The sequence below is a fragment of the Centruroides sculpturatus genome, unplaced genomic scaffold (assembly GCF_000671375.1).
Source record: "Centruroides sculpturatus isolate CEXI.00-Female unplaced genomic scaffold, Cexi_2.0 scaffold1440, whole genome shotgun sequence".
NCBI classification, from domain to species: Eukaryota; Metazoa; Arthropoda; class Arachnida; order Scorpiones; family Buthidae; genus Centruroides; species Centruroides sculpturatus.
Genome location: NW_019385690.1, coordinates 184,788 through 194,121, shown reverse-complemented (window position 1 = coordinate 194,121; position 9,334 = coordinate 184,788).

Below are 9,334 nucleotides of genomic sequence, written 5' to 3'. Positions count from 1 at the left end.
ACAGCAGGAACTGCCCCACACTGATAAAAATAAAAAATCAAAAGATAAGACAGACAGGGGTCTAATAGCAACAATGGTACCACTCTGCACTCGATAAATACTCAAAGGAATCGTCATAGTCAACAAAACAGGCACTACAATAATAAGAATATAAATTTTACCATTCTGAGCATAAACATACAGAGGTCAAAGGCTGCATCGTCCATTCTCCTAAAAATAGCAGAGGAACAAAAAGCTGACACTATGTGCATACAGGAACCATACCTCGTGGGCAACTCCATTGTCAGTTATGGCAGTTGGAGAGTCTTCCCTCATCAAAACTTCACCGAAACAATCAAATCTGGCATTCTCATGAAAAACAAAAATATTCCAGCTAACTTCTGCTCTGATCTCAGCTCAAAATATACTACTACAGTACTGCTCACTTTAAATAAAAAAGACTTATACATATCATCTGTATACTGCTCGCCATTTGAGTGTATCGAACCTCTTTTAGATAACCTACAAAAAATTAATAACAAGATCGGAAGTAAACCTTGGATTATAACAGGTAACTTCAATGCCAAATCACCAACTTGGCACAATCCTGAAGAGGACAGAAGAGGTTATAATGTCTGCAAATTTCTGTCAATTGATCACATGATATCTTGTAATACAAGTCCCTTGGCGACTTACTGCTGTACCAGAGGTAGGAGTTGGGTAGACAGTGATTGCTAATAAACATGCCCATAACCTTATTAATTCCTGCTATACAACTGACGAAAACGGAGGAAGTGACCATAGATACATCAAAACAACCATCGTTAATACTGATTCGTCATTAAAAAATTACAACCTCAAGAAGATTACTAATTGGACACAGTACCAGGACACAGTACAGTACATTGGGCACAGCCACAAGCACAGGATCTCCACGAAATTGAAGACATTAACACATTAGCTGCCCACCTTACCACATCAATTATCACCTCTTACCATCAATCCACTACAATTATAGAATCAAAACGATCAAACACCCCATTGTGGAATAATTCTTTGAGTGAGCAGAGGAAGGTGGTTTGTGGGTTATACAAAAGATACCAAAAAGAAAATGATCCTATAATTAAAGAGACAAAAAAGAAGGAATACTTACGGGATTTTAACGAATACAAAACTAGCATAAATAAAACCCGAACAATAGCGTGGAGGAATTACTGCACTGAAATTGGCAATGGATCAACATGGAGTGACCTGTACCATATAATTTTAAAACCAAGGAAAAATATCATACTTCCAGCATACATCGACAAATAAGATGGAACACGAACAACGAACATGAGAGAAACCTACCACCATCTTCTCAACACTCATTTTCCAAAAGACGACAAAGAAAACAACAATGAAGAACAGGCAAGCATCAGAAACTCAATTCAAGCTCTGCCAGCAACAAACAACGATCCCCTTTTTACTTTTAAAGAAGTTGAGACAGCAATAAGGACTATGAGAAACAAAAAAGCTCCAGGAATAGATACAATAACAGCTAAAATGGTGAAGCAGGCTTTTAATGCTTTATCGATCGCTTTCATTTATACATACAGTAAGTGTATGGAGCTCTCTCAATTCCCATGCATCTGGAAAGCTGCAGCCATCCATTTTATTCCAATGACAAGCAAAACCAGCCATAGCAATGCCAATGACTTTAGACCAATAAGCTTACTACCCACATTCGGGAAAGTCTTGGATGGACTTGTTATAGGAAGAATCAACTTTCACTTATACAGTAAACTACTACTACACCCAAAACAGTATGGGGTTTCTTCCCAAAAAATCTACTAATCATGCCTTACACAGTGTCACTCAATTTATTCATGATGCCTGGAAAAAATCACATCATGTCCTCCTTACTTCTATTGATTATCATAATGTCTTTAACATTCTTTGGTGGCCAACATTACTTCGACAGCTTAAATCATTCCAGTGCCCAAAAAATTTATATCTATTAATGAAGGATTACCTTAATAATCGTATGGTTGGTGTATACGACATGGATAGTCCACTTATACAACCCATGACAAGAGGCTGCCCCCAAGGATCTCGTTCCAGTCCAGGATTATGGAACATCATGCACGATAGCCTTCTGTACATCAAGCCTAATAATATAAATGCACAATGGTCATTACAAGCATACACTGACGATACTCTGATTATGATGGCACATAGGAATAGCGAGAAAATGCAAACTGAAGCTAATAACTTACTAAAAAAAGTAAACAACTGGAGCATAAACAATAAGCTCAAAATAAACATCAATAAGTCAAGTTGCATGCTCATAACCAAAGGTAAACAGCTTCAGAAACTGCCATCATTAAAAAAAAATAATTCTAGAATACCATACACAAAGGAAATTAAATATCTTGGACTTATCCTGGACCAGGGCATGAAGTGGAATTCCCACATTGATTACATTTGTATGAAGGCAACAAAATTATCTCACCTCCTTTGTTACGTTGGGAAAAGTGGGGCTTGAATAGCACTACCTTGACCAATATTTACAATCAAGCCATAGAACCAACAATACTATATGGATCCCCCATATGGGGAAATGTCTCTACAAAAACTCATATAAAAAGGGCACTGCAAAAAATACAAAAAATTAGTCTTTTACATATAACAAGAGCGTACAAGACAACATCTACAGCTGCTCTCCAGGTTCTGGCGGGTCTCCCACCGCTATATTTAAAAGCTAAAGCTAATTGGGCACTCTGAAAGCTGACAAACCTCAACATCCCAGATCAAAAGAAAAAGGATCTGTACACTTATTCAGATATTGGTAGCCTTCCTAACTTGAACATCAACAATCTTTTCCAGCTGAACCTGAATACAGACATTTGGAATATTGCTCCACCTCGTCTTCATCCGGCGAAAGAAATTAAAATGAATGTTTACTCGAATAATGAAGATACTGAATTCCCTCATACAATATTTATGAATGGTTCAAAATCTAACAAAGGTGTGGGGACAGCTTTCATTCACTATAAAAAGAACAGGAACTGACAAATTCATAAGGAAACTTACCGGCTGGCAACCCATTGCTCAATCATGCAAGCTGAACTTTTGGCAATCCTAAAGGCTTTACAATATGTTAATAGCAATGTCAAAATCAACAATACTCATGTAAGCATCTGCTCAGATAGTAGAACTGCTCTTCTTAGTATTTCAAACAATAAAAATAAAAACAGCTTACTTCGCCAAATCTCAGAAGAACTAGCAAATAATAAAAATACTGTTGCTTTTCAATGGCTACGTGCCCATACTGGAATACAGGGTAATGAAGAAGCAGACAAAGGGGTGAAAGAGGCAGCTAACAGCTCTTCAGAACCATGTTTTCGTGACATTCCAATCGTTTTGATAAAAACGCTTATCCAACAAACAACTATTAATATATGGCAGGGACTTTGAGAGGAAGAGACAACAGGACGAATCACCAACAAGCTGATTCCTAACATCCCACTTAGGCTTAAGAGTGAACATTTTAAAGTGAACTTTATTTTAAGTCAGTTATTCACCAGTCACGGGAACTTTCTCTCTTATCTCCAACAATTTCACCATAGCAACACCTCCACTTGCAACTGTGATGGATCCTCACAACAGGACACTTTCTACCTAATCTTTGACTGTCGTCTCTATCACCAGCAACGAGCCAAGTTATACCAAACTGTTCTCCTAGAAGGCTATAATTGGCCATGTGCTTCTAGTGCTCTTGTATACAACAAAAACATCTTCAGAGAACTGTATTCATTTATAAAAGAAACTGGTGCTCTAGATGTGCGTAATAATATTAATTGAAATTTTGTACGTGCCTCCTTTGAGTAATTGTTTGTCAAGCATTAAACCTAAGATTGGTGTCTTTGTCTTTTTGTAATTAGTGTATATAGATTGTTCTATTTTTATACTTTGTAACAGCAAAGAATGTGCTGCTGTGATCTTAAATCCTACATCCCCTTTATTCACAATTGAATGTAACATCTCATTGTTGGGATTAGTTTCATGTTATTTTCGGTTTTATACTTTTAACTCCAAGTTATATCCTCCGCTCGCACCCAAAAGGGTGCTGCTGTAAAATATCCCTTGTTGCACCGTTTGCAGTTTCCTTATGTAACACCCTCTGTACGGGCATCTTGTCATACTGTTAATGTGCCTTTTACTTATGTAACAATTTTGTATTTTGTTAAATAAAACACTGATACTGACGCTTATGAAACTTCCACTCTCATCCCCTTTCCTATCTCACTTTACTTTTCCCCTTTGCCTCTTCTCTTAACTCTTTCCCTCTCAATCCATTTCAAACCAGGCAATACCTACGAGTGGCCCTGGTCTTCATCCCCTTTAAGCTAGAATGTATCTAGAATGTAATCCATTGTAAATTTCGGGCTTTAACATTCTGTATGCATCACTAATCTTTATGTTTGTGTTACTTTTCTATACTCGTGTATTATTAACCTACTCACAGATTAACCTACTTATCTTCACTACTGTATTTTGTACAATGTCTAACACCAATTGTAATCCTCTTATGCATTCATGAGGTATATCTTTGTTACTCTTATCTGCAATGTACTACCCTCTGTAAACTGTTACTCAGTATAGATTACTGGCTTTTCCTATTATATACAGCACCTCTGACTTGTCTTGCTGTGTGCTGTGTTAGCACTCACCAGTAATTAACTTTTTTTTTTACCCTTACCTTACCATTGTATTCTATTGTATTTATCCATTTTTAATTGTATAATTTTCTCCACTTTCATGTTAATTACTGATGTTAATTCTCTTGTCCTCTTGTTTTGTACGCTTCTTGTAAGCGAAATCTCACTGTACATATCATGTTAATTATTATGTATATTTATGTTGTAGCTTTATACATATACATTCTTATGTACTCGCTGCTGTCTGGCACACAACAATGTACTTTAGTCAATTCTTTATCTGTAATATGTATTGTTATGCTTTCATTAATTGTGATTCAGATGCCATGTACTCTCACCTGTCTCCCCCAATTTACTCCCTTTTCATCCCCTATCCTTCATCTCCCTCACTCCCATTTCACCAACTTTTCTTCTCCAATTTCCAGGTCATACCTATGCGTGGAACCTGGAGGCACCCTCCCCTCTTTCAATTAAAATGTGTAAAGTGACCCTACTGTCAGAATAAATGCAATAGTGTAAGTAGTGTCTGTTGTCCTTTCTACACCTAATGTGAATTAAGCTCATATAAATAGCTAAAGTTTCCACCTGTGCTATTGAGCAGTGTGTACCAGTACATAGATGGAAGCAAGCATTGTGAAGCTCGTGGCCAAGTCAGAGTAAACTACAAAAGCTTTGCTATCCATCTTGGAACCTTCAGTGTAAACCCTAAACATGGGATGATCACCTAGATCTTCAAAGTAAACATCAGTAGAAAGCTGATAGGAGGAGTGGTAATCATAAGTCGAGAGGGTATTTTTGTTTTTAGAGAAACCAAACTGATTCTGATGCTGGGCTCTACCCTTGAATAGATGCTAGGTGATCCTATTAATCATTAGACCATCGAACACTTTTCCCAGAATTGGGAGAAGGCAAATCAGCCTGTATTTTTTGTTTTAGCACTAGTGTGTTTGGGAATAATAGCAGTTATATTTAATTTAGGATTAAGATTTTGGAGTGATTAAGAGACTATATTTTTTGAATTTTTCTTTAATTACATAAATTAAAATACTTGTTGCTAATAAAAATTATAGTCTGGCTTATAATTATTGAAATATATAAATTTTTACAATTTTCTATGAATATTCATAATTAAAAGTGAATTCACTTGTTTTTTAATAAATTAAAACCATTAATAAGTAGAAGATTAATAATTTTTTGCATGTTCAAAAACTTTTCAAAATTATATTCTATATTTAGTATAAAAATAAAAAGTAACCTTGGATCATGGGATGGTCCCTGACAGGAAACAATGTCAACTTTAGCTTCTATGCGATTTCTCTGTCCATATTCATGAAATGCACTGACTGGGTTTTTCATCAATGCAGCAAAACTCTCAACATTAAGTATATTTGTAACAGCATTCGACACTGCCGTAGAAACTTGTGTCTCAGTTCCTCCTTCAATTTTTTCATCAGTTGCATGTCCAGAACTGTTTATCTGTATGTCACTGGAAGATTTATTAGGTCCATTTAAATATAGTGTTGTGGAAGTATGAATTTTCTCATGACTAGAAGAGTCAGATGGGTCTATCCATGAGTTAACAGATTTGGAATGTTCTCCTTCATATCCATTTGTACTAGAATCTTTATCAGGTAGTCTATATAGAGATGGATTCAATAAAATCAATTCATGAGAAGTAAGTGAACTATTAGAACTTCCATAATTTGGATTATGATTTGATTGAAGACACCATTTCGAATGATCACTGCCAATTTTTGTCAACTTTCCTTTCTTTTCCATTTGATGTAAAGCTGCCAAAACATCTTGTTCTGAATAGCATCCAAATGCTTTAATTATATCACTTGCAACCATTGATTGTTCTGAATTATTTGATAACATCTGCAATATTTTATTTTCAATTGTACTCATTCTTTCATCAATCACAGAATCCAAATTATTTTCTTGATTGTTTTTATCTTCATAAGAATTCACTGGTGTTACTATAACATCCTGATCTACATTGGATACCTGATCATTTCCTTTAAGATCAGAATTCTTACTAAAATATTTATCACTTAACTTCCACGTTGGTGGAATATCAGTAACCTTTTTCAGAATCCCCTTAAATTGTAGACTACATAATAAAGGATTAATTTCTTTCTTTTTAGCAAATCCAATAGCTTCTGCAATATCAAAAGTGCCAACAGGATCTTGAGTGGTTTTCAGATATCTAATAATATCCTCTATGATCTTGGGCCAGAAATGTGTTTCTACAATTTCTTTATCTTCACGAGAAACTGCACACCATAGTGGAGGATTTCCTTCTTCTCTCCTAATAAATCCTTGATGAAGAAGTTGAGGAAGGATAGATTTCACTACTGATTCTGAAAGACCCATCTTTCTACTCAAATCTTTAGATGACATTAAACCTGTAAATTATATAAAATAGTTTTAATTAATATTAGATTCAAATTAACTTAATAATTTTAAGTAATTAAAATAATTAGATTAAAGAAATACAAAGACTGCTCAGAAAGTTTTGTCCTCTAACCTTACTTTTTAGTCTTTCAAAATACTCCCCACCACACTCAATGCATCTTAAAATATGCCAAAACCTGTCATCAAACTAGGCCTTTCACTTTTCTTCTGGGATATCAGCACACTCTTGATCTCAAACTGCAAGAAGCTTGTCATTACTGAAACATCTTACCGAGACATTTTTGACTTCTGGAAATAAGCCAAAGTCATAATGGAGGATGATCCAAAACAGTTAGTCCAGACTGGACCAAAAAGGCAACTATGTATGTTAACTTAGGCACTAAAGCATTATCATGGTGAAGGATCCATGTGTCAAGCCAGAATCTTGGCACATGGATCCTTCACCATGATCACCTGTCAAAAGTCATTCAACAATTCCAGATGTTCTGGAATTGTTGAATGACTTTTGACAGACATGTTTGGGTATATCAAGAACCAGTGCTTCATCTTCAAAGAGCCAAACTTTGATATGAGATTTTGTTGGCACATTGTAATAATACAGATAAGTCTCATCATCTATTATAATGCTGCTAACATCCTTGGATGTCCTGGACTCAAGCATTTAAGCATTTGTTTTGGCATCACTATACCTTATAGTGATTCTGCTCCTCCATCAGTGAGTGGGGCATCAAAAGCAAACCCTTCTTAATCCTAGGTGCACCCTTAAGTTGCACAGAACATTATGACCAGGTGAAGCACTAATTTGCAATAGTTCCCGAATCTTCCATTTTGTTATACATCTGTCTTCACTGAAAAGTTTCTCTATAGTAGCTGTGTTTTCTGACATTGTTTCTGCTGGCCAGCCTGAGCATGGCTCATCCTCAACGATAAAGTCTCACTTTTAAACTGTTTATAACATTGCATAATGGTCTTCAAAGGCAGTGTTCTCTAAAACAAGGAACATTTCTGCAAAACAGTCATTTTTACTGAGATTGGGCAGAACAGTGTAACAGATAATTTTGTGTGATTTTAAGTTTTTCTTCATGACACCATTTTCCGATGTTTCATCGCTGCTCGCTCGGAAAGTACCAGAAGCAGGAACTTGGATTGGACCTTACTCCTCCTCATCTTTCACTCTGTCAATTGGTAAAAGACCCATTTTGCTATGATCAATAGAAGATGCACAGGACAAAACTTTCCAATCAACCTATGTATGGTACAGTACATGCTATGTATTTGAAATTAAAATAAAAAACAAAATTTTCATTTTTTTATGTAATTTAATCTTTTTAAGCAATTTAAAAAATAATAAAAAACAGCAGTTTAAAATATTAATTAGAGAAGCTGAAATCCTTCAAAATTAAAATTTCAAAAATTCACTTCACTCTTTATATACTTTTAAAATTAAAAAAGTAATAATGCAAGTTGAAAAAATTATTCTAAGTGAAAATAATAATAATAAATTTTCATTGAAGACAATGATTTAGAATCAAAGTAATTTCTGAACTCAATAATTATGGCTTTGTAAATACAACACTAATTATTTACATTAATAATGCAAAAATTATTTATATTAAGTATTTAAATTTAAATTTTTTTTTCTGTGGTTTTAGGCCCTTTACCACTCAGAGAGCTCAAAAAGGCCGTAAGTTTAAACATTAAAAATAATTTACTGGGAATTTAAATAAAAACATGCAAAAGTTTTTATACACATTTCACATATCTGTATATTTTATGTTATTTTGAATAAAAAAAGCACACAACAGTTTTGTTAAAACTCCTTAATGCCCATTGACGAGATAACTAGTCACGTTTACATAGCGTTACGAAAAACATGGTCCTTAAGGCCATTTTTGACAAAATTTTTTTTTTCAATTTTTGCAATGTTTTTTAAGTCTCCAAATTTTTGCAAAAATTTTTGCCCGCGCGAAAAAATTTTATCGCAATTTTAATGAGCCTTCGATAACGCTCGATTAAGGCTTAATTGTTTTTTAACGGGAGTTTTTTAATGGGAGTTTTTTTATCAAATTTATTTCATGGTTCCTAAGTTGTAGTGCACAGATTTTCCTTCGGTAAAGTTATTTAAAGCTGCTTTCTGATGTCAAAAACCACCTCCAAAAGTTTTTAAATTTTTTAAATTAATATATTTTATTTTATATAAATTTAATTAATTAGGGGGGTCCTCAATATACTTT